The sequence below is a fragment of the Lissotriton vulgaris genome, chromosome 5 (assembly GCF_964263255.1).
Source record: "Lissotriton vulgaris chromosome 5, aLisVul1.2, whole genome shotgun sequence".
NCBI lineage: Eukaryota > Metazoa > Chordata > Amphibia > Caudata > Salamandridae > Lissotriton > Lissotriton vulgaris.
The window spans coordinates 10,308,372-10,331,596 of record NC_141693.1 but is presented as its reverse complement, the minus strand read 5'-3'; the positions used below and the strand labels follow the sequence as shown (position 1 = coordinate 10,331,596).

Below are 23,225 nucleotides of genomic sequence, written 5' to 3'. Positions count from 1 at the left end.
GTCGATCGGAGGTGCTCAGCGAATGAAAACTTTTTACCTTTCTCAAACCTGAAGTTGATGTCTGTCATGTGGACATTTTGTGACTATTTTCTTATGCATGTTTCTGTATGGTGTTTTTGTTGGTGTGATCAGTCATCTGGCCACTAAAGATGTTTGGTGTTCCCCATCTGAAAAGGCTGGTATAGCCTGACATGTTGTGAGATACTTTATCTTCAGGAGGGTATGATTTGAAGGTATCTTTCAGTGTGATACAGTAGAGTTATCTTAATGTAGCATGCCGTGTGGTGACTTTGAACCATGGTACACAGTAGCCACACTGCTCTACAACATAGCTAAAAAACACTGGCAAAGCCAATAACTCTGGCTAAACACTTATAAGGTCCCAAAGCCGAGACCTATTGGCTATACCAATGTTTGTTTCTGTTTGAGATTGGAATGGCTTGACCTCTCTAAGGCCTCCTCAAGTCTTGCGAGATTCTGGCTTAAATCATTCATACAAGGTTTCAGGCAGCTATCTTAGGGCTAGGCTGTCCAGATCTGAGAAAACAAAAGCCAATCATTGTAGAGTGAGGCCTACACTTGGATCCTCATAAATACATAAACAAAAGTGTCTGCTCTGAAAAACAAAATGAAGAATTACTTCTTTATGTACAGAATGCAGGTGTGAGATAAATGAGGAAATGTAGCAGAATGTGAGATGGCTCATTGTACTTTTCAGATATAAATGTGCGATGGAAGCATTCCCTAGGAGGTGGAGTGATACCCGAAACAGATTATAGCATTGTGTGAGAAGTGTTTACCTCTCTGAAGCCCACTGTATATATATTTTTGGAAGAGTAGATACAAAGGGTCTGGCAGAGAGCAAAAGCTGTAAACCAAGTAGTACCATGACAGGGAATGGTTGAGAGGCAACAGCCCCTCCAAAGATGGATGCGGCACCCAAGGTCTCTAAATGAAGCAGTGAGGATGCATCTGAACTTTCATCCATAGTTTCATCTGTCTCCTGTGTTTCATGTCCATTGTAGAATATCCTTATATCTCGAATAAGCAAGTCATTTCTGCTGCAGAACAGGAAATGACCATCTTTTTCTTTAAAAAACAGTGGCTACCAATAGCAACTCTTAATGAATAAAGTGAAGTCAAAGATAGCTGGACAAAATCAGTAAAACTTTTTATTTTTAGTAAATCATAAAACAACAAATCACTTGTACAGAAATATAACAGAGCACACGGTTACTGTCCTTTATACCATAAATGAATAATGCAACATCCCAGCTACTTGAGATCATCACCCGATGCAGGAATCAAAGCTTGGTCCTCGTGTGTTTCTGTTGTCATGCACTAAAAACAAACCTTCTCAGACCTGGAGGATGCATGATGCAGGCTCAGGTTCAGGTGGGAGTGTGGGGGGCGGGGGGTGCCACTCTGCAAAAGGCCCTGATTGGGTCTTGGCTTTGTGGGCAGGAGAGTTTGCCAGCCTAAAACATTGTTGTTAACCCATGCCTAAATTTCATCCTGAGGCCAGATGATTTTGAGCTCTGCCACTACTCCCTGGGGATCTAGTAACAGTGTTTATGCATCATGGCAACACCGCTGCTTTAATTAATGATGCTGAAAAATCTATAACTTTTTTAAGCAAAACACCATTATTGGTTACGTGTCCCAAATACATATATAATTAAAATAAACCTCCCCAGTACAACTACCCACATTCCACAATTTGAGGCAGGCCTTCCCACATGCACCACATATTCTGGTCTATGTGGTACTTTAACCACATATTTCGGCTCAAACTACTGTGAACAGTCACTGCCTATAAGATGTGTCTGTCGCTTCAAAGACCAGCTCAAAATGACCAATTCCAGTAACTATGCGAGCGTTCCTCCTGGCTCACATTTCTGCAATATTGTAGGTTTATTTACAAGAACCTGAGGCTGGCCTACATATTGGTAAACACTTAGCATCTCTCACCAGATGCAGGGCGTCTTACACGATTTTCTACCTTGGTGTACCCCAACCCCAGGAGACCCTGCCTCTCACCCATATAAAACTTTAATGATGACAAACAGGACCCATCAGAACCAATCACTAAATGTACAACTAATTCCATTGCATTGATTTGTTTATCGACAGCCGTAAGCGGGAAGCACAGCAGGATGCAAGGACCTCAGAGAAGATGCAGGAAGGCTTCGGGATATTCATACAAAATAGGAACCTGCAATAAATAAAAGATTGTCAAAACCATGGAGGGCTTACACTTACCCGCACGTTATGTCTTACATACTTGCATATAAATTAGGTGTTCATCATTTTATGCTAAATTTATGTGACATAAAAACACCAAGTTCTATACTTCACAGAATAGAAAAACAAATTGCAATAAAATTGAGAGTATAACTGCATAACTCACCAAGTCTGTTAAACACAAACAGGTCAGATAAGAGACATTAAAAATAGAAATCTGACAACCTAAAAATGTAATTGAATGGACCTAAAATGTCATCACTGTTACATCACTCACTTTCAGTTTTCCTTATTATGCATTGAGGTGTGTCTCCTCTCCAGCAGAGCTTTGAAGCCCCTTGGCTTGGTTCTCAGAAGTCTTTTTCCTACCTCTTCTTTATTTGTGGCTCCTCCCCATTTTCTACCTTAACTACCTGGGAGAGCAACGACACCGCATGTACTATCACTAACAAAACATGCGACAGCCACTCCTAGACGCTACTACGCCATGAAGTGAATGAAGAACCAGGAAGAGAAGAGAAGGAATAACAAGAAATGTCCATAAAAATACTGACATTACATCAAAAGGAAAAAACATTGCTTGCCCTTTAACCATCTATTTGCAGCATGTAGAGTTGTAGATTCACATGCCCTGCATACACTCGCCATCTAGCATTGTGTGCGGACGTTTGAAATGTATTTTTCTTTCTTCTAAGGGGTTTTGGCTCCTGAGATTTCTCATGACTCTTCACTTAACCCACAATGCACCAGGACAACGACTAAATCTCAAATCGTTTTTCCCTATCAGGTTAGTAATGTTAGTGGAGTGTGCGGAGCAGGAAAAGAAATGAGCATGGTACATTGTGACTAACTGTGTGGTGAGAAAACACACATCTTAGATCATTGCTCACATCCAGGAAGGTGGGAGAGGCTGTATGAATCTACAGCACTAGACTCTTCACACAGATTCTTACAGGGCCATTTGTGGCACGTGCTACCGGTGATACATTTGCTTTTCATGGACTCATTTTTCTTTAAACTTACTTCATGGACTTAAGGCATTACTCTCGCATAAAGTAGTGGCATTTCCTTTCAATGTACAGGGATGATCACTGGGCAGGCACTCATCTCTAAACCCGTCAGCCTTTAGTCCGTCGAGCTGGCAGAGGTAATGCCAGCTGCTACCCTAACAGACTGTACTCCATCTGCCAAACCTTAAATCAGGCCCTTGGACGCTAAATGGGCGTACTGCGGAGTGGTCAGACAGCTTTTTCCAACCACTGTAACTAGATGATTTTCAATAAATCTGACTTCATACTGCAGCTGTGTATTCAATAATGGTACTTAGGCCAGCCTAGATTAGAACACATTTCATTACCCTTAAGCTGTTTGTAATACAGCTACTCAAATCAGTTTTTGCAGGACCACCTAAAGTCATAAAGTCCATCAATGAAGTTTGATTTGCGTTTGCCGCAGAGATTGACCATAGTCTAAGCTAAAGGAGCCCAGGTTTCAACTGAATGAAATGCTCAATGCTTTTTTGTCCCAACTCAAGTCATATCACCAAGTACTTTAAGCAGGTAGATGGTTCTAATATGGCTCCATACAGCTAGAAATTATTTTCCAGGTTAATTATGTGGTGTATGGCTATAACCTTTGTTTTTATTTGCATTGTCTTTTTTCACAGGTGAAATAGGATTGAAACCCTTCAGAAGGCAGTGCATAGCCATCCCAATATGTGCTAGCAGACCGGCGTCATCTATGAATAGGAGAGGCAGAATTCTTTCTTTATCCAAGGTTAGATGATCCAGACTTGAATCTATAAGAAGCCGCCTATATTGTGTACATAAGGAGTGAGTAGCGGAGGAGCTGGCACACAACCTTGTTACACCCCACATTAAATGGAACATCCTGAGCGCATTCAACTAACTGGGGATTGCATTCTTAATGGTTCCCTATCTCAATCCATGGTCAAAATTGGGTTCTCAAGATTCCCTTCTCATCTTTTTTGTTATCTGGGCTTAAAAACAAGTACGGCTAGAACATAGCAATGTGTTCTTCGTCACAAGCATAATCAGGGTGAATCATTTGTGCTTCAGATCTTAAGAGGGTAGTTGATTTTCGACTTGAGACAAATGCTTAATTTGAACCAGCGGTTTCTGGTGCTCCGCACCAGAATTTAAGTGTCAACATCAGCACTTATTACAGTCTGCCACATGGTGGCACTGTTTGTCTAATTTAGAAATAAGCACAGCAACAGGTGTTTATTAACTGTATAGAATAAAAATTACTAATACCTGCCGCCTAAGCCATTCTTATAGCTTTGGAAACCTGGTATAGTCTGAATTGTCACACTTGTAGAGTGTGATGGTTGGTAGTTGTGCTGGTGCTGTGATTTGCAGCATTGGCAGGGGCAATGGGTGGTGCAAGTTGCAGTGGCTTCCTGACAAGGGCAATGACACTTATTTATTTACAAATAAATAACTGATTGAGCCCCCTGGCCGTGGGTTTTTCCCCCTATGGATGTAAGAAGGGAAGCTGGTCTAGTACCACCTTTTTTACGTCTTTCGGCTGCTATTGGGAGTGATCTGAAATTGTAATCCAGTTTGCTTGGATTCGTCTGTGATTTATGCAGATCATCTGCTGAGTAACGGCTGTTCTTTACTAAAGTAATCCATAATCAGGGGCGGATACTTTTTCTTATGTAATACACCTGGGGGCAGATGTATCATCCGTTTTTTTTGTCGCAAACGCTGCGAATCGGAAAATAGCAGCGTTTGCGACAAAAAAACGGGATTCTGGAATGTATCATTCAAAAAGCCTCGCAATATTAAGGAATCGCTAATTTAGCGATTCCTTAACATTGCGAGGCTTTTAAGAAAATGCAAATTGCGATTTAATATTTGAAATGTATCAATCATTTCAGTGTTGCGATTTTTGACTAAGAATTCGCAAATTACCATCAACTTGTAGTTGGTGTTAACTTGCGAATTCTTTTCAAAAAGCACTTTTTTTAAATTCTAAAGGTGCCATATGACGCTCATACATGCCCTTAGGGCATGTATGTGCGCCATATGGGTACACATATCAAATTCAGGGGTGCAGCAGGGTGTCCTTAAGACACCCTTGAAATTATTCTCAATTTGCGATTAGCTAATTGCTAATCGCAAATTGAGTATAAATTTACATTCATTCCTATGGGCCTCCTGGCCCATTGAAATGAATGGGAAATTATTCCTTAATTGCGATTAGCAATTTGCTAATCGCAATTAAGGAATTCTAAGGAATCGCTAATAAATAGCGAGATTCTACATACATACCCATTTGCGATTCTCAAATAGCGATTCCTTAACAATCGCTATTTGAGAAGTGCAAAATGGTATCTTGATACATCTGCCCCCTGGAGTCTCAGAAGACTCAGATAAGAGGAGTTTAGTCTGCTGAGAAATTCGTTTTTGTAAAGGACGGGCTTCATTCCATCTGTTCATGGCTGATGGGAGCGGTGCTATCCGCAGTATTTGAGTCACCACTCTACTCTTTTAGATTTTTGGTTTAGTTTTGAAACTGATATGATACAACATACTTTCTGCCTCTTTCGACATTTGGCAAACTTTCCGTCTAGTTAATCTCATACACTCACAAGGAAGAGAGACTAAAAAGGTAAGTGGTCGCTGTATTTTCTTGCAGGTCTGTGCGCCAGGGGCTGTTAGTCCAAGATTAGGACTAGAAATGACTTCTACTTGTGCGGCAGGTCAATGACGGCTGATAGATGTTGGATGTGTAAGGGGATGGGGTGTACGGCAGGTGTACCCAGTGATTAATTAAGTGTTGATGCCCGTGCACGTCTACAATCCACCTTATGCCTCTTTAATGCACTGCCAGACAAACCCTGTGAATTTCATTCTTGCACATTCCAGCTTTCTCCTTTTGTGACAGGTTTTCTGTCTTTGTCTTCTCGGTCTTTCAGATTTCTGTGGTTTTCCCTCTCTCCAGAAATATCTTATGAGCAAAAATAAGTGCCGCGCCCTAAAAATATGTGCCGGTGGCCCCCACCGGTTCAAATTAAGCACTGGGTGATGCAAGAGCAACACAATACTTAAGTCAGCTTTACCAAGCCACCTTACGTAGTGCTGCGTGGTTTGGTAAATCCAGAGTATGCAAGGCAGTGCATGCTGCTTGCAGGTTGGTACCTGTTCCCACCACCGTGACTGTACAGTCGAAGTCGACTATGCAGTCATACATTGGAGAGCACAGTCCATGAAAAAATGTTAAACACATAACAAATATACACCACCTACCTGTGAAGGAGATACTTTCATTTTTAAAGTAAGGTACATAATATATCATTCACCAAGTGAAGCAACTGCTACACAACAAGTACTTTAATAGCATAATGTCTAACTGATAGCGTACTCCAAAAATATAAAGAGATATATAAGCCAGGAGAGAGGAAAGAAGAGGGGGAAGTGAGTTGCGGTGCCTTATTTTTACTCAACTCCTATTTACAGCCACGTTAGGGTGGAACGCTGAGTTAGCTTTGCCAGGATTCAAACATGTGATCTTCAGATAACAGCAGATGTCAGCAGCAGGTGTTGAGTGCACCAACCCACCTTGCTGGCTCTAGTGCGAGCCCCTCTTAAATAAAACAATGGCATAAAGTTGTGTGATTCTCTCCACCCCCCCCTCCCCCACTGGGATGTCCTACCGGCTGTTTGTGCACTCTAACACATGCTCCCCAACTATCCTTGGGCATTTAAAGGGTACCAGATTTTGATCAGTCCTCACAGACCAAGACACTCTGGAGACTTGCTTATGTTGGCCTGCAATAGAAGTGGGTCTGGACATTTTTGGCATTTATTCCCACTTCTGCTGACACATTGTGGCAGTGGACGGAGGATTCCCCACAAAATGTCAGCAATGCACAAATAAAACTGCAAAATAATTTGGGTTGCAATAGGCATTCTCCTGCATGCGAGTAACAGCAGGAGCAAGTGGAAAAGATTTGTCATACTACTCTCCAATAGAGCTGAGAATGTAACCATCCGCAAAATGCCATGGGCTGATCCAAAAACATGACAGACATGCTAAGAAGCCAATGCCTGAAGGGGACTCGCTTCAACAAGCCAGTGATTGGAGGGGACTATATGTTGTGTGTTGAGCTGATATGAGCTCTGGCAGAGAACAAGCTGACAAGCTAAACATAAAAAGGACAAATCATGTCCTTATTCGCTGCCGCTTCAGGAAAGCGTGCAGCACGGCTTGTGAATTCAAAACAGTGGAGAAAGGGACAAGAGTAAAATGTGATAATGTAACCCGGGCTCCTGCACTGACCCGACTGCCTCTCCTTGGTCACTGTTCCCAGTCACTGTGACAGAAGTTCACTCACAGATGGAGACAGGATGCATATCTTCTTCACAAGCTACCCTTGCATACAACAGCCCAAACGACTGGCTGGGTCAAGACTTCTTTTTTAGGTTCAAGTAAAATTTTATTAGGGTAAACAAAATTGTCATTACAAAGAGTGACATGAAATACAACAGTAGCAATAAGAATAATAAACTAGGGTACCAACAGTAAATTTCATAAAATTAAAGAATGTAGGGGGAGAAAGAGGAAAAAGGAAAATGAAAAGTGAATGAGGCTTGGAATGTAAAGTGTACACTCGAAGAGGCTTTGTACTACGGAAGACAATGCAAATATATGCGGTAAGTTAAATATTAAAGAAAAAGAAGGAACAAAAGGTAATTCATGGGGGTTTCGAAACCTCTTGCTGAAATGGGGGTAGGTGAGATGAGCGTTTGGCACAAACATCCAAGTAGAGGGTAACAGGAAGCCACAACGCATGTCTTTTCGGGGCCAGGGTAATGGGATAAACAAATGCAGTGTCTAATCTATGATTATAACATACATTGAACCACCAGGCTTTAAAAGTAATACCCTCAGAATTCTTCCAGTTAACAGTAATCTGTTGAAACGCAACAGCTAATAACAAATCAATAATATGAATATTCGTTTCAACTTCGGTCCAGGAAGGGGATAATTAGCCAAGGAAAATGTCAGTGATAGAGAAAGGGATAGAAGTTTGGAAGATAGAATTGATTTGATCCCATAGTTTGGTCCAGAATGCTTGCGTGAGAGGACAAAGGAAAAGCATATGAAAAAGCGTGGCATTGGGGGCGGAGCAAGAACAGCAAAGGTCCGGGGGTTGTAGGGAATCTTTTGTGAAGGAGAGATGGCGTGTAAAGGAGTCGATTGTAAAGAAAGAAAAGTGTTTGTGTAAGAGAGGCGGCTCTGGAAGACTTACGAAGCTTAATCCAAATTTTATCCCATAAAGAGGTGGACCAAGAGACGGCGAGTTCAGATTCCCACTGCTCCTCCACCGTAGTTTTAGGCCGAGGTAATGGAGGATTGTGGAAGGAATGATAAATGGAAGACGCTGAAGGGTTGGAGCGCAATTGGGAGTGTAGAGAGGAAATCGGAGAAGTAGAAATCGTAGGCGGAGAAGAATGAGAAAGGGAGTCATATGCGGACATGACTGCAGTCTTGAGTAAGATATATTTGTGGACAAAAGAGGAGGGGAGAGAGAAGTTCCGACTTAGAACAGGGAAAGGTGTGAAGACAGATCCCGTAAAAAGTTGGGAGACCCAGATTAAACCACGTTACCTCCAAGATTTCCAGTAGAAAGGTTTTAGTTTGATAAGAATGCTGCTATTATACCAAATCGTGGTGGTGAGAAGTTCAGTGGTAGAGGTGGAGCAAAGGCTAAAAGTAGTTTCGCAGTGTATTTGTGAATTGGAGTGGATACGAATTGGGGTTTACGGGAGAAGGAGAGATACTCGGCAAAGGAGAAGGGAGAGAGAGAAAGGTGTTCAAGTTTAGCCCAAAGGGGAAGAGGTTCAGTAGGATCTTTAAGCCAGATAGCGGCCTGTTTTAGAAGGAAGGCTTTATGATAAGCGGGAAAGTTTGGAAAATTAACCCCTTCTTCCGATTTGGGGAGACGTAGTCTTGATAAAGACATGCGCGGTTTCTTTCCAGACCATAAAAAGGAGGATAAGGTGGTATTGATTTTGGCAAAAAATTTGGCAGGGATGGAAACAGGGATGTTAGAAATGGTATAAAGGACAATTGGGGAGAGCATCATCTTAATGGTATCAAGGCGGCCCCACCAGGAAAGATATAAGGGATGCCACCTAGAGGTGAGGTCAGTTAACTTCTGAGTACACTTAGTAAGGCATAATGAGATAGTATCCGAGATAGAAGGGGTAATATGCAAACCAAGGTATTTTATATGGGATGGGCTCCATTTGAAGTTAGATGCCGCAAAATCAGGCTTAAAGGTGAACTTGGTGAGGGGAAAAATTTCGCACTTATCGTTGTTCAATTTATAACCGGAAAGATGAGAGTACACACTGACTTCAGTGAGAAAAGCTGGGATGGATACCGACGGGTTTGAAATGAAAAGTAGAATGTCGTCAGCATAGGCAGCTAATTTGATTTGCGAATGAGATAGAGGGAATCCGTGAATGTTCGGGTTTTGACGTAATTTAGATAGAAAACGTTCTAGAGCAAGATTGAAGAGAAAGGGGGAGAGAGGGCAACCTTGTCTGACGCCTCTGCCAAGGCTGAAAAAGGAGGAAATCAAACCATTAGCACAGACTGCTGCTCTAGGGTTTGCGTAGAGAAAGGAGATGAGGGAAATAAAATTAGGGCCAAACCCAAACCACTTTAATGCGGAGAAGAGGAATGACCATTCTACTCTGTCGAATGCCTTCTCGGCATCAAGAGCGATTGCGGCTAGGGAATCACTGAAGCGTGATGACTTAGACAAGACATTGAAGAGGAGCCTAGTGTTGTCTGAAATGAAGCGACCCTTAACAAATCCTGATTGTTCAGGGCCAAGGAGTTCTGGGAGAAAGGAGTCCAATCTAATGGCTAAAGATTTGGCATTTCTCTTGTAATCGATGTTGACCAGTGATATCGGTCTGTAATTCTTACAGTGTTGAGTGTCTTTCCCTTCTTTTGGTATAATACAAATATAAGCATCAGAAAAAGTGCCTGAAGAGGCCCCACTGGTTTTGAAAGACTCCAAAAGGTGAAGTAGTTTGGGCAACAAAAGAGTGGCGAAATGTTGATAAAATTCGACAGTGAAGCCATCTGGACCGAGGGCTTTGTCTTTCTTAAGGGAGTGAAGTGCCGTGTGTAGTTCCCGGACGGTGAGGGGAGTTTCAAGGGAGGCTAGGTCAACAGGAAAGTTGGGGGGAGGTTGAATGCTTGTAAAGAAAGTGGAGAGAGAGTGATCAGAAGGTTGAGTGATAGAAGAGTAAAGTGTAGAGTGGAAGCGGGAAAATTCCTCCAAAATATCCGCATCTTTATGTTGCAGAACTAAATTAGCATCAAAAACAGATTCAATATTCAGTTTGTTTTGTTTAACCTTCAAATACTTAGCAAGAACTTTCCCCGCCTTATTCTTCCCACCATAAAATTTCGAGCTGGATTTCAATAAGTACAAAGATGCATCATCAGTAGACTGTTTGTTATAGTTCATTTTCGCATAACAAGAGCTGTTAAACTTTCCTGTGTGCGAGAGGTATAAAAGGCATGTTCCAGAGCTTTGATCTGAGATAAAGATCACTGGTACGTTTACGGGCAAGGCTACGCTTTGTAGCAACATGTCTGAGGATAAAGTCTCTGGCTGCAGCCTTATAAGCGTCCCATATAGTGTGAGTAGCTAAGGAGGGGGTATCATTAATAACAAAAAATTCGGTAGTAAACTCAATAAAGGAGGCCGTAAATTTGGGATCAAGAAGGAGGGCATTGTTGAAACGCCATCTTTTGGGACCAGTAGATTTGGGTAGAATGTCAATGTTGATTAGAACTGGGGCATGATCAGAGAATACAATGGGGCCGATTTCAGCTTGGGTGAGGGATTGGGATAAGTGGTGAGAGAGGAAAATATAGTCAATACGTGACTGGGAGTGATGGGCAGGGGAATAGAATGTAAATTCTTTACTGGTTGGGTTGCATAATCGCCAGGCGTCTATCAGTTTATGTTGAGAAATGGCGTGCGTGAAGAGCTTATGGGATTTATTAGGGACAAAAAAAGATTTAGAGTTCCTGTCCAAAAAGGGATCCAGTGGTAGGTTGCAATCGCCTGCTAAAATAAAGTTGTCATCAATACATTGAGTGATACGAGAGGCAAACACACTCCAGAAAGTAGGATTCCCACCTGTGGGGGCATAGACATTAAGCAAGGAAAAAGGGACACCTTTGGAGGAAAGTTTAACAAATAACCATCTGCCTTCGGGATCAGATTCGGAGTGCAATACAGAGTGAGAAAAGGACTTTCGAACTAACAAAGCAACACCATTTCTTTTGCCATCACCAGGAGACGAAAAAACCCTTCCCACCCAACCTCTTTGGAGCTTAGCAGCCTCAGTATCAGATAAATGGGTTTCTTGAAGAAAGGCAACATCTACATTCAGTTTAGCTAAATGGGAAAGGATCTTTTGCCTCTGGATAGGTGAATTTAAACCTTTAACGTTCCAAGAAACAATGCGCACTGACATCAAGAACAATTAGAAAGGGAGAGTGTAAACAAGAAATGCAAGAAAGCCTCATAGAAATCGAGAAAGGAGGGATAAGAGAGAAATGAATAAGAATGCTCGAAGAAGGAAAGAACAGATAGAAGAGAATGAGAGAAGACGTTGAAGAAGAAAAACGTTGTGAGATAATAAGGAAGTCGTGATAAGAGGATAATAGCAATCTGGGCAAGAGAGAAAGCAATAAAGGAGAAAAAGCATAGGAGATAGATAAAAAATACTTTGGATAGATGATTAGAAAAGGGATACAGAGTAAGTCGAGAAAGTAAACGATGTAAATTGATGAGAAAAGACAGAGAAGGAACGTGAGGGACAATACAATACCATGTAAGTAAAAGGGCCGTAAAGATAGAAGATAAGAAGAATGCAATATAAAAAGGCATTAGAGGAGAGAAGAATTGGAATAAAGAGAAGAAGTCATGCATAATGCAAGAAGAGAAGTAGGCAACAAGAATTGGAAAAACAAGAGAAATTGGAGAGAGCCGTAGAATATTACATAAGAGTAAATAAGAATTGAAGGAAGAGGGGTGGAAAAATGGTGTAGAAGAAAATTGCAGAGTGAAACTAGAAAAAGGGAGAAGGAGCAGAATAGCAGTAAGAGAATGAAATAGTAAGATCAAAAAGAAAAACAAGAGCAATCTGAAAAAGAGTGATACCAAAGAATCCAACAATAACCAAGTAAAAATCAAGACGAGAACATGTAAAACAATAGGGAGCATGTCAACAATGGAAGAGGAAAAAACAGGGCGATACTTACAAAGGATGATGGGGAGTGGATACGTTCAGAGGGCAGGACACAAGGGGGAAAATTGGAGATTAGAGGAGGGGGGGAAGGCCAACCAACGGCGGACAGGTAAACGGGGCCACAAGACGTCCAACCAGAGAGACGTGACGGAACACAGGGAAATAATCTGTGAAAGATAAGGAAAACAATAGTATTAAAAACAGACGAACAACGTAATTCCAGGTACATAAAGAAAAGAAAAAAAAAAACAAGATTAAACAGTTGAGTAACAGGAAATGAACCAACACAGGCAATGAACGCAGAAGTTATGCAATAGCTGAGGAACCTGTGGAAAAAAGAACATAACAATATATGAAAAACTAGGAACCATGAGTGTCAAGGTAATCCGAAAAATATTAGTGACCAGAGTCAGGGTGGAAATGAAGAGGAAGGGCCAGAAAACTCCATGTCAGCCGTACCACAGGAATTCAGAAAACGTCGAAGAGGATCCTCAAAAGTCATAGTCTTGTTGTTATGAGTGACTTTGAATAAGCATGGATGAAAAAGTCCATATCTGGCTCCAATGGAACGCAGTTCCGCTCTCATATCAAGAAATGCTTTGCGACGTGAAGCAGTAGCCTTGGCATAATCTTGGGCGAAGAATAAGGTGGAATCCGACCATTTAAGATGAGGTATAGCTTTAGCCGCTAGTAGAACCTTCAGCAAATCTGTGTATTCAAGAAAATACATAATTACACCTCTAGGCTTTGTCGCAGGGGAGATAGTGGAAGGAGCTCGGCCAAGCCTATGTGCTCGTTGAATATTGAGAGAGGTGCCCTCAGGAAGGTGCAAAAGCTTGGGTAGGAAGGATGTAAAGAAGGCGATGGCATCATTCCCCTCGCAACCTTCCTTCAGGCCGTAGAGGCGTAGGTTGTTGCGCCTATTTCTATTTTCAAGGTCCTCCACCTGCTTCTGGAGTGACGAGATTTGCGTTTCTATGTGGACAACCTTGGTGGTAGCTTCCTGTAGAGATGAGACAGTAATTTCCACCTTGGAGACCCTGGTATCCATTAAGGACTAATTGTCAGTCAAAGTTTGCAGCTTGGAATTTGTCTCCTCCATGAATGGGCGTAGTGCTCTTATTTCCTCAAGGAGTAACTCTATGGAAATGGCTGATGTTGACTTTGGGGGAGACGGTGGATTTTGTTTCAGCCTCTTGGTAGTGTTTTTTGACCCTGGTTGAGGAGGAACATCCATGGTGAGAGATGGTTCACCAATGGAGGACTCTGCAGAAGCGTCCAAATTAGCCAACGCAGTAAAAAGTTTTGAATTTTTAATGAAATTTCGTTTGGGGGGTTTTACCAGGGCCCTCCGCCATGAGAACACAGAGAGAAAGAGTCACCAATTAAGTACGAGCCAGTGAGCACTGCAGTTGTTAGGAGGACGCAGCAGAGTCAATAGGAGGAGGAGCCAACACCATATCCAACAAGAGCTTGAAAGAATCGTTAAATTATGGCAGTAAAACTGAGGAAAGTCAGGATGTAGTAGAAGCAGTACACAGCTGGAGTAATAGGGAACCTAAAATGGCTGCCGGAACCGATACCGATGAGGAGGCAGCAATCCCAGCGAAAAGAGAAAAAAAATGATTCCGAAAAAAAGAATAAAGTCACCTGTGAGAATTCTGGTGGTTTGTCCTCATTTCCTGGTAAATTGCGACATTTTCAGTGAAGCGCCGGTGTCAGGAGGCTGCAGCCGTCGCAGACTCGCTCCTCAGACGAGCGCCGTCTGAAAGGACAAAATGGCGGTCGCGGCTGAAGCAAAGCCGCGACCGAAAGAAAACGGGAGCTGCTGGGCGACGTCGAGGGAGTCTGGAGGCGGCATGCAGCTTAGAAGGAGCACGGAGTGTTCCGACGTCATCCGCTGCAGGGCATTATTGTCTCCGAAGGGCAGAACCGCCAAGAATCTCCGGTTTGGACGGAGCTCTACCCCGGGACCTCCATCCGTATTGGGCGCTAAGCCACGCCCCCCTGGGTCAAGACTTCTAATAATAATATTAAAGGATTTTAATAAAGCGCATAGCTACCTCAATACGGGTTCCCCACACTCGGTAGAGGAATCCACAGCCCCAATACAACAATTAAACTCCCCTAGCTCCCCCCCAAAAGAAGCAAGTTTTGAGTTGCTTCCTAAAAACACACCTGACTGAATTTGATGAATCGTCAGAAGAAAAGAGCTCCATAGTTTCGGTGCCAGGAAGCCACAGGAGCTCCCACCTGAGCTTGTCATTTTAATGTTAGGAACAGACACCAGCCTTTCCTGAGCCGATTTAAAATGTATCCCTGGGATATATGGTCTGACCAGAGATTGAAGGTACTGTCATGTCGTCCTGCCAGACCCTCGTCGGTGTACAGGGCAGGCGGAGACGGAAGGGGAGGAGCCGGGGAAAGGAAAAGGCAGTACGGAGACAGGAGAGGAAGAATAAAGACGTGTTTCCCGCAGCTCCGGTGTGCGTCTTCCTTAAGGGGGCTTAAAATTAGTACACGACAATGGTGGTATTCTGTGGACCCACCGCTTCTGCCCCTCGCTGCAGCGTTTGCGAGTGAGTGCGCAGACAAAGACACGCCTGCCCCGAAGCGCCGAGAAACAAAGAGCGCGAGTAACACGAAAGGAATCGCGGGGGGGTCGTGAGCAGCCACTACCCTTATTGAGAGACTGCCAGTAGATTGAAGCAGGCACTAGCGAATAAAAGAATCACGTCCTCACGGCAGCCATCCTTAAGTCAGGCACCGCGCCTAGAACAATACTGGCTCTCACCCCGGCGGCCTTCTTGAAGTGAGGCAGTTCACACAAAACCTCAAAAAAAACATGAATTCCTGCTAATAAAGCTTTGTCCAGCCTGGGGAGTCTGTGTCTTGCTCAGGATGTCAGTAGAAGCTGACACTTCAATCCCCGCCGCTACAGGATCCCCCCAGCAAGTTCCACAACTGTGTCCAATGGTGCTAGGAGTGTCATATCTGCGCCCGCCTGAGACCTTAGAGCTGACATCCGGGAACAGCATGGGACCCAAATGGAAGAGCTGGGCGGAAGACTTTGAGGATTTTATGACGGGCTCCCAAGTGCAAGATTCCAAGCAGGAATTGATAGCCCTGCAAAATTTAATAGGGAAAGACATTGCTCAAATTATCAAAGATTTGCCTGCTGTCAACGCCGCCTCATATGAAGAGGTTAAAGGAGCTCTGGATCGGAAATTCCTCTACAAGCGAAACCTAGACTACGAGCGATACACGTTCAACCTTGCCTTCCAAAAAAAGGATGAATCAATGTGTGACTTCATTGCTCGCATTCGGCGCCTAGCCAGGTATTGCGAATTTGATGCGTTCAACACCGAAGACACTCTGCGACTGCGCATTATTGAAGGGTGCCAGTCAGAATCACTGGTCCATCGTTTGCTGAAGAAACACTATACGCTTAAAGAAATAGAGGAACTCAGTCGTATTAGTGATCAAGCGGAAGACCAATCCAAGAAAATGGAAGCCAGCAGGTCCGAAAAAAACCGAGCAGGCTTTCCGAATGCAGTCTCACGCGGACTCAAAGCGCCACTCCGACCGCCGCAAGTTGGGAAGACCGACGCAGACCCTCCGAGTGACATCGTCGCGCAACGGAGCCTGAAGCAGTCGGACAAGCAGACCGCTTCGAAATGCTACAGATGCGGACTGGACTAACCAAACTCAGGAAAGTGTCCCGCTATAGGACAGCAGTGTCACCACTGTGGAAGAGAAAATCACTTTGAAGTAGCCTGTCAAACGCGACGGTTGGAAATGGAGACGACCAAGTCAAATTCAGAAACTCGCCACCACCCAAGAGCAGTGCGAGGAAGGAAAATCCGCTCATCCAGTTCATCAAGGTTGAGCGTCCAGTCAGTCAACTCCTACAGATCTCAGATGTCAACATCCCGGGAATCGTCGTCTCCCACACCTGTGTCACAGGACAGTGACAAATACGTTTGTATGGTGTCAGACCCTGACAGATTGAAGAAATACCCAAGACTGAACATTCAAATCGGGAGTCACCTTGCCATACCACAGCATGAAAGCTCAGCCAAAACTGGACCAGCCGCTGTCCGAGTTTACATCTGGATGTCCAGGAAACCCCTATCATGCCTGGGACAGTTCCGCACGACTCTGACCTACAAGGACCGACAGATCCAAGCCCACATCCATGTGATCGAGGGTCCTGACGCAGTGGATTGCCTTCTCAGTCTGCCGACAGCAGAACGCCTCAAACTTGTTGAACTTTTATACACGGTGGATGACTCCCCGGACATTGTCAACAAGTTCCCAAATCTCTTCAAGGGCCTTGGGAAGCTCAACCAGTTCAAGGTCAAGCTACAAATCAATGAGCAAGTATCACCGATAGCGCAACACCACAGGAAGGTGCCGTTTCATGTGCAACAGGCCATAGATGACGAGCTACAAGACCTGCTGAGGACAGATATCATTGAACGATTCACAGGACCCACTCCTTGGGTATCACCCGTGGTGGTAGTGCCCAAGAAAGGACAAGACATCAAAGTACGCCTATGTGTGGACATGCGTGCCCCGAACACAGCCATTGAGAGGGAACGACATCCTGGACCTCATATCAGTGATATTATTGCTCGTCTCAAAGGAGCAACTGTTTTCTCAAAGCTGGATCTCAACAAAGGATACCACCAGCTGGAACTGCATGAGAAGTTCTGTTATATTACCACCTTTACCACCCATCAAGTCCTGTTCCGGTATAAACGCTTAACTTTCGGGATATCTTCAGCTGCGGAAATCTTACAGGAGGCCATCCGGCGGGTAATCCATGGTATCCCAAATGCTTTCAACTACAGCGACGATATCTTAGTCTTTGGGGAAAACCAAGCGGAGCACGATAAAGCCTTAGACCGGGTGTGCCACGCCCTACTCAATGCCAACCTTACACTCAATCCGGATAAGTGTGAATTCCACAAGTCCACGCTAAAATTCTATGGAAATATTTTCTCCAAAGATGGCATGAAACCAGACCCGGAGAAAGTGTCTGCCCTTGCAGACACTCCAGAACCACAGGACATTAGTGACCTCCGCTCCTTCCTAGGGATGGCGAGCTATTGTGCCTGCTACATTAAGGACTATGCTACCATCAGCTACCCACTCAGGGAACTCATCCGACAGGGTCAGCAATTCCTGTGGTCACCCGTGTGGGAACACGCGTTCAACAAAATCAAGAAGGCCGTGAGCACTGCTATCAATTTGGCATACTTCGACACCAAAAGAAAGACCGAAATCACGCTAGCCCTGTGGGTCTGGGCGCCATCCTGGCACAGTATAACAATGAAGCAGACCAACACCATGTAGTTGCCTATGCCAGTCGTAGTCTCACTGACACGGAGAAGGCCTACTCACAGCCCGAGAAAGAAAGTCTTGCGGTCGTATGGGCTTGTGAACATTTTTACCTGTTCGTATACGGGAAACACTTTACACTCATCACAGACCACCAAGCACTTATCACCATCTTTGGCAACCCGCGGGCGATGATGCCTCCAGGAATAAAAAGATGGGGTCTACACCTGCAAAACTACATCTACACCATCGTTCATAAGCCTGGAAAAGCGGAAAACCCAGGGGACTACATGTCAAGGCACCCACAGTCTCACACGCTAGAACAATGCTCTGTAGCAGAGGAATACATTCACTTGGTCATCGACAATGCATGCCCTCCGGCAGTGCCCCTAGAAGCCATTCGTGAAGCATCTGCTCAAGACCACACCGTTCAGGCTATCATGGTCCGGATACGTGATAACTCCTGGAGACTTCTGGACAACAGCCACCAGGACGCGTGGCATTCAAACATGTCCAAGAAGAACTGTCAAGCAGCACGGATGGTCTATTGCTGAGAGGAGGGAGGATAGTCATTCCTCAGCGACTGCGTCAAGGGGTCATCAACTTAGCTCACGAAAGACACAGAGGAGTTGTAGCCACCAAGAAAGCACTCCGGGAATGCGTCTGGTTCCCATCACTCGATCAAATGGTGGAGGCCACACTCAAGGACTGCGCCTCATGTCAGTTAGTGGGTCGAGATGAACCACCAGCCCCTTTGCAGATGTCTGAACTACCTGATGGGGTGTGGCAACAAGTGGCTATCGATTTCTTCGGACCATTAAAATCAGGCAGATACCTCGTCGTCATTATGGATGAATACTCCTGCTTTCCCATCGCACATCAAATGCCCTCCACAAAAGCGACAGCTGTCATCCAGTCATCGACGAAACATTCGCAGCATGTGGAATCCCCATAGGAGTGAAAACAGATAACGGACCACCGTTTAACAGTCATGAATTTGCTGAATTTGTGAAACATTCCAATTTTAAACATCGGAAGATTACCCCCTTATGGCCTCAAGCTAACGACATGGTTGAGCGATTCATGGGGACCCTTAAGAAGACAGTTCAGCAAGCAGAACTCGCTCACCGTTCCATCCAGCAAGCGCTGAATGAAGTGTTGCGAGCCTACAGGACCACACCACACAGTACCACGAACCAATGCCCTGCCACCCTGATGCTCGGGCGAGTTCCTGGCACGCGGCTACCTGTGTCAAACACAGTCATGCAATCCCGAACCGTGACCACCAATCACGACACTCTGGTGAAACTGGACCAGGAAAAGAAGTAAAAAATGAAGGACTATGCTGACCAGCGCGGGCACGCGCGATAGAGGGACATTCACGAAGGAGACTGGGTGCTGGTAAAGCAAGACCGTAAGATGAAGGCAGACAGTTGATACCTCGACCACCCACTGCGAGTCTCCAGTAGAAAGGGGACTATGATCACAGCTGAGTCGGAAGGCAAACGTATAACCCTAAACATATCCCACTTCAAGAGGTGCAATCCCTCTGCTCACACTCGACTCCAAGACTGTGGCTCCAGTACAGACTCGTCGAGCCAATGAGGAAACAGTGATGGGGCATGTCCCAGCTCAGTGAGGCCAGAAGACACCAGGGACTGCCATACTCCTGAACGGGCGCAAACCAGCTGCACACGAAGAATAACCAGGCGACCTGTTCGACTCATTGAAGAACTCTAAGAGACAGTAAGCAATATTGTACAAAAGGGGGAGGTGTCATGTCGTTTCCGCCTGACCTCGTCTGTATACAGGGCAGGCGGAGACGGAAGGGGAGAAGCCGGGGAAAGGAAAAGGCAGTACGGAGACGGGAGAGGAAGACATTAGTACAGGTACTGTTGTCCTTTTTTTGCAAGTGTCTTGTGACAATAGCACAGGGCTTTAAAAGAGGCCCTATGCCTCACCGGCAGCCAGTGCGGCGTCTTCAGTGCACCCCCTTTGACGTATGCCTTGGACGATCCAAAACAAGGCGTGCAGCGGCAGTCTGCGCTCTTTGAAATCTCTGGATCCTACCCTGAGTGACCCCAGGTACAGCAAGTTACAGTAATCAAGCCTTGACACAATCAGAGCCTGAACCACTGTTTTTCTAGGTGGCCCTGGCAGGAGGCAGACGGTCTTTGTCAACATCTTGAGGATTCCAAAACAATTTTAGTAAAGGTCTTTCCAAACCACAAAAAAAGTATCTATGTCTTGGGGTCTCACCCTTTTCACTTGCTCCTCGCCTAGGCTGGGGTGCTTCAGCTTGGAACTCTTCCAAGCTCCCTGTACTGATCACATCATCTTCCACGGAGACCACAGCCTTTGAGGAGACATCTTTACCAACAGCATGAAGAAAGCACCCACTGACCCCCTGTTATGGCAGAGTTTTTGGCTTTATTTAGCAGTGATATAGATCATTAATCTTGCTCGCATCTAGTATAGGTATTCTTAGCCTGTGTTGGCCCTTTTAAGCCTTTTTCCAGACCTATAAGAGGATAGCTGCTTAATATGCCTTTATTCTTGACTTTAACCTGTCTATTGCCTATTGGCTTTGACATATTAGACACATTGGTATGGTTTATGTAGGTATTCTGACAGAACTAAGGAGCATTTCACCCCTTTCAGGCCTACAGGCCTAGAGCTAGAGGGACTCCATCTTGATAAAGCTGAGAGGCTTTTCAGGGCAAAGGCAATGTTTATAGTTAAGGCTGTTTTGTGCTAGAGGGAAATCCAGTTAGGACTGCTTCTTATCCGAGAAATGTGTTTTTCTCTTGGGCCCAGACGTAACAAGCAGATGGCCACTGCGGTTGCGTGGAAGCCTGGGAGCTGGCACAGGAATTCGGTAGGAGACAGCCCTCCGGTGGAAATTTCCATGAGGGGAGAGGAATCCATATTAGTGAGCTACAGGAGAGGAGGAGTGGTCAGTTCAGTTTTGGAGGTCAGTCCAGCGTGGTGTGCAGTTCAGCGTGGTGCTCAGAACAGCTTGGAGCACAGAACTGCTGGGAGCTCAGAACAGCTTGGAGCTCAGAACAGCTTGGAGCTCAGAACAGCTTGCAGAGAGAGAGAGGATGTCTGCTGAAGCTGCAGAATAGAGTGCAGTTCTTGAATGGAGAAAGAAGGCAGACGATTGCTGAAGATGAGGAGAGAGAAAGCAGTGCAGAGAGCATCAAAGAAGGCTGTCAGCTGGAGCAACTGAACCAGAGGCGTGGTGATGTGGTGAAGGAGGGAGAGACAGAGAGAGCCCTAATCCCACCAGAGGCAGAGAGAGAGCCCTAATCCCACCAGAGGCAGAGAGAGAAATCTTCCTTCTAATAGGTGAGGTAGTCTGAATTAGTTACACTTACACTTTATGTCAAATCTTTTCCCTTTCAGCGGAGTGTTCCTGTTATGTTTAATCCTTCTCTTTCAAGCGGTGTGTTCTACCTATAGTCTTTGTCAGATCTGTGTAAAGGTTTATATTGTACTAATAATAAATGACCCCATTAATTAGTGAATTAGTGTGCATGAGTTCTTTTATGATAAAGTTATCCTGGCTTCAAGCCAGTTGCTGTTGAGCCACTGATGGATCAAAAAGGGGGGTAGGAGCGCTTAAATCAAGAAATTACTCAGTCACATAGTGTGTATATCTTTGTCCTCATACAGTAAGGATAATCTTTCCTGGTAAGTATTACTGTTTGAACAGATGCTACCCCTGATCAGGTAAGTAATAGTGAGGGAGAGAGGAGACTTGCAACCAAGGGACTAAGTTAGTACACCATCCCATAATATTATTGTAGTAGCAGACCCTTAGTGAAGAGACTTCCCAATATATATATATATGTAGAGGTGTTCATAGGAATGTGGCCGTCGTTGATATGCGGCGTTAATGAGAGCACTGAGTAAAAGATCAGTGTGTATACCCACTGGATTGTGGCTTGAGTAAATGAGAGCACTAGGTGGTCGAACTAGTGTGTAGTTTCGCAGGATTGCGAACAGTTTGGAAAAGGGAGCATTGGGTTCTGCAGGCCCGTGTGTAGACGCACCGGATTGTGTGTCATATCTGCCCTAGGGTAGAACGGTCTGGGTCAGGGTGGCCGCGAGACCAACTGATGTGAATAAGTGTGGTGTAGGGTATGGATATCCCTAGTAATCAGTGAGTATTCTTAGTATCCCTATAGATTTAGTGGTGTTCTTAATAATATGAGCTTGTATATTGCGAGTTCCCCATCTTCAGGTAGGTACCAGGTGCCTGGATAGGTGATCCTGAGGAGGGAAGGTGAGTACGTTCTGGCTGGGTTGGAGGGGCCCCTGGGGGCTGATCCCACCTACTCAGAAAATCCAGCCATAACACCCCCCCACACACCACAAGAATTAAACAGCACAACATCCAACCTAACGAATTTAAAGGCAACACTCAACGTCAACTTCACCGCACACAGTAAATAAAATGGCCAACCACAAAGCAACGCCACTCTTCTCTACAGCACAGCAGACAACCAACACCTTCACCCTGAAAGCAGTGCACCTCCAACGACTACTTCACCACTGTCAAAACAGCAGAGCTCTAACAGCCTTAGAACGAGAATGATGAACACTCAAAGCCTCCCTATGCTTGGGAACTCCAGCCCCTGTGACAAATAAACCACAAGTGTTCATATGATTAGGTGGGGCTTCCTGGTTGGTTGTCCGAGCACCTTGTTGTCAGGGTCTGAACCAAAATGAATAAAGGAACAGTATACTGACACCTTTGCCCTGAAAAAGGAATCAATACACTTGCCTAATGGCTTCCAATCTAATGAGCACCAGATGCCAGTGTTTACTGCCAGCACTTGAACTACACAAACATTTGAATATGTGTTGTTTATCCTAGATGTATTCATCTTCATGCTGAAGACCAACGCCAATGCTCATGCCCTCCTGAACCTTTGTACCTCGAACGTATAGCCGTATGACCCAGGTACATCTAAAAATTCACTAAAAGGAAATGAGATCTTAATAGCAAGAAAATAAATAGCACACAATTCAACCTCAAATGGATCGCTCAAGACCTAAACACAGACAGAGCATCTTAATACTTGTCATGCCTTGTTATGCCTCGCAGAAGCCTCTAACAAAAGCAAAGCTCTTGTCACAGCCATCAAATACTGTGGCAAACCAATCCTGAATCATGAACACTCCATTCTTGCCAATATGTTTCAACCTATGATTGAGCCTATACGGGTCAATGGTCTTCTTCAGGGCTTTTACACTCCCTGCCTCTGTGCTACATACATTCCATGCACATTAATGAAGTATAAG

The 23,225-nt window shown here is 44.6% G+C and overlaps 1 protein-coding gene across 4 annotated transcripts in view; it reads right to left on the bottom strand.

The window, feature by feature from the left end:
• Positions 1-1,146: 1,146 nt before the first annotated feature.
• LOC147709977 (H-2 class II histocompatibility antigen, A-U alpha chain-like) overlaps positions 1,147-23,225 on the bottom strand; it is a 1,213,889-nt gene continuing 1,191,810 nt past the window's right edge. For 2 of the 4 annotated variants that reach the window (XR_015295832.1, XR_015295833.1), the window contains exons 5-6: positions 12,580-12,733; positions 1,147-2,215 (exon numbers count right to left, since the gene is read on the bottom strand). The gene's annotated coding sequence lies outside the window, so the exon portion shown is untranslated. The remainder of the gene's footprint in view (positions 2,216-12,579; positions 12,734-23,225) is intronic. The other 2 variants (XM_086920664.1, XM_086920663.1) reach the window with 1 other exon arrangement.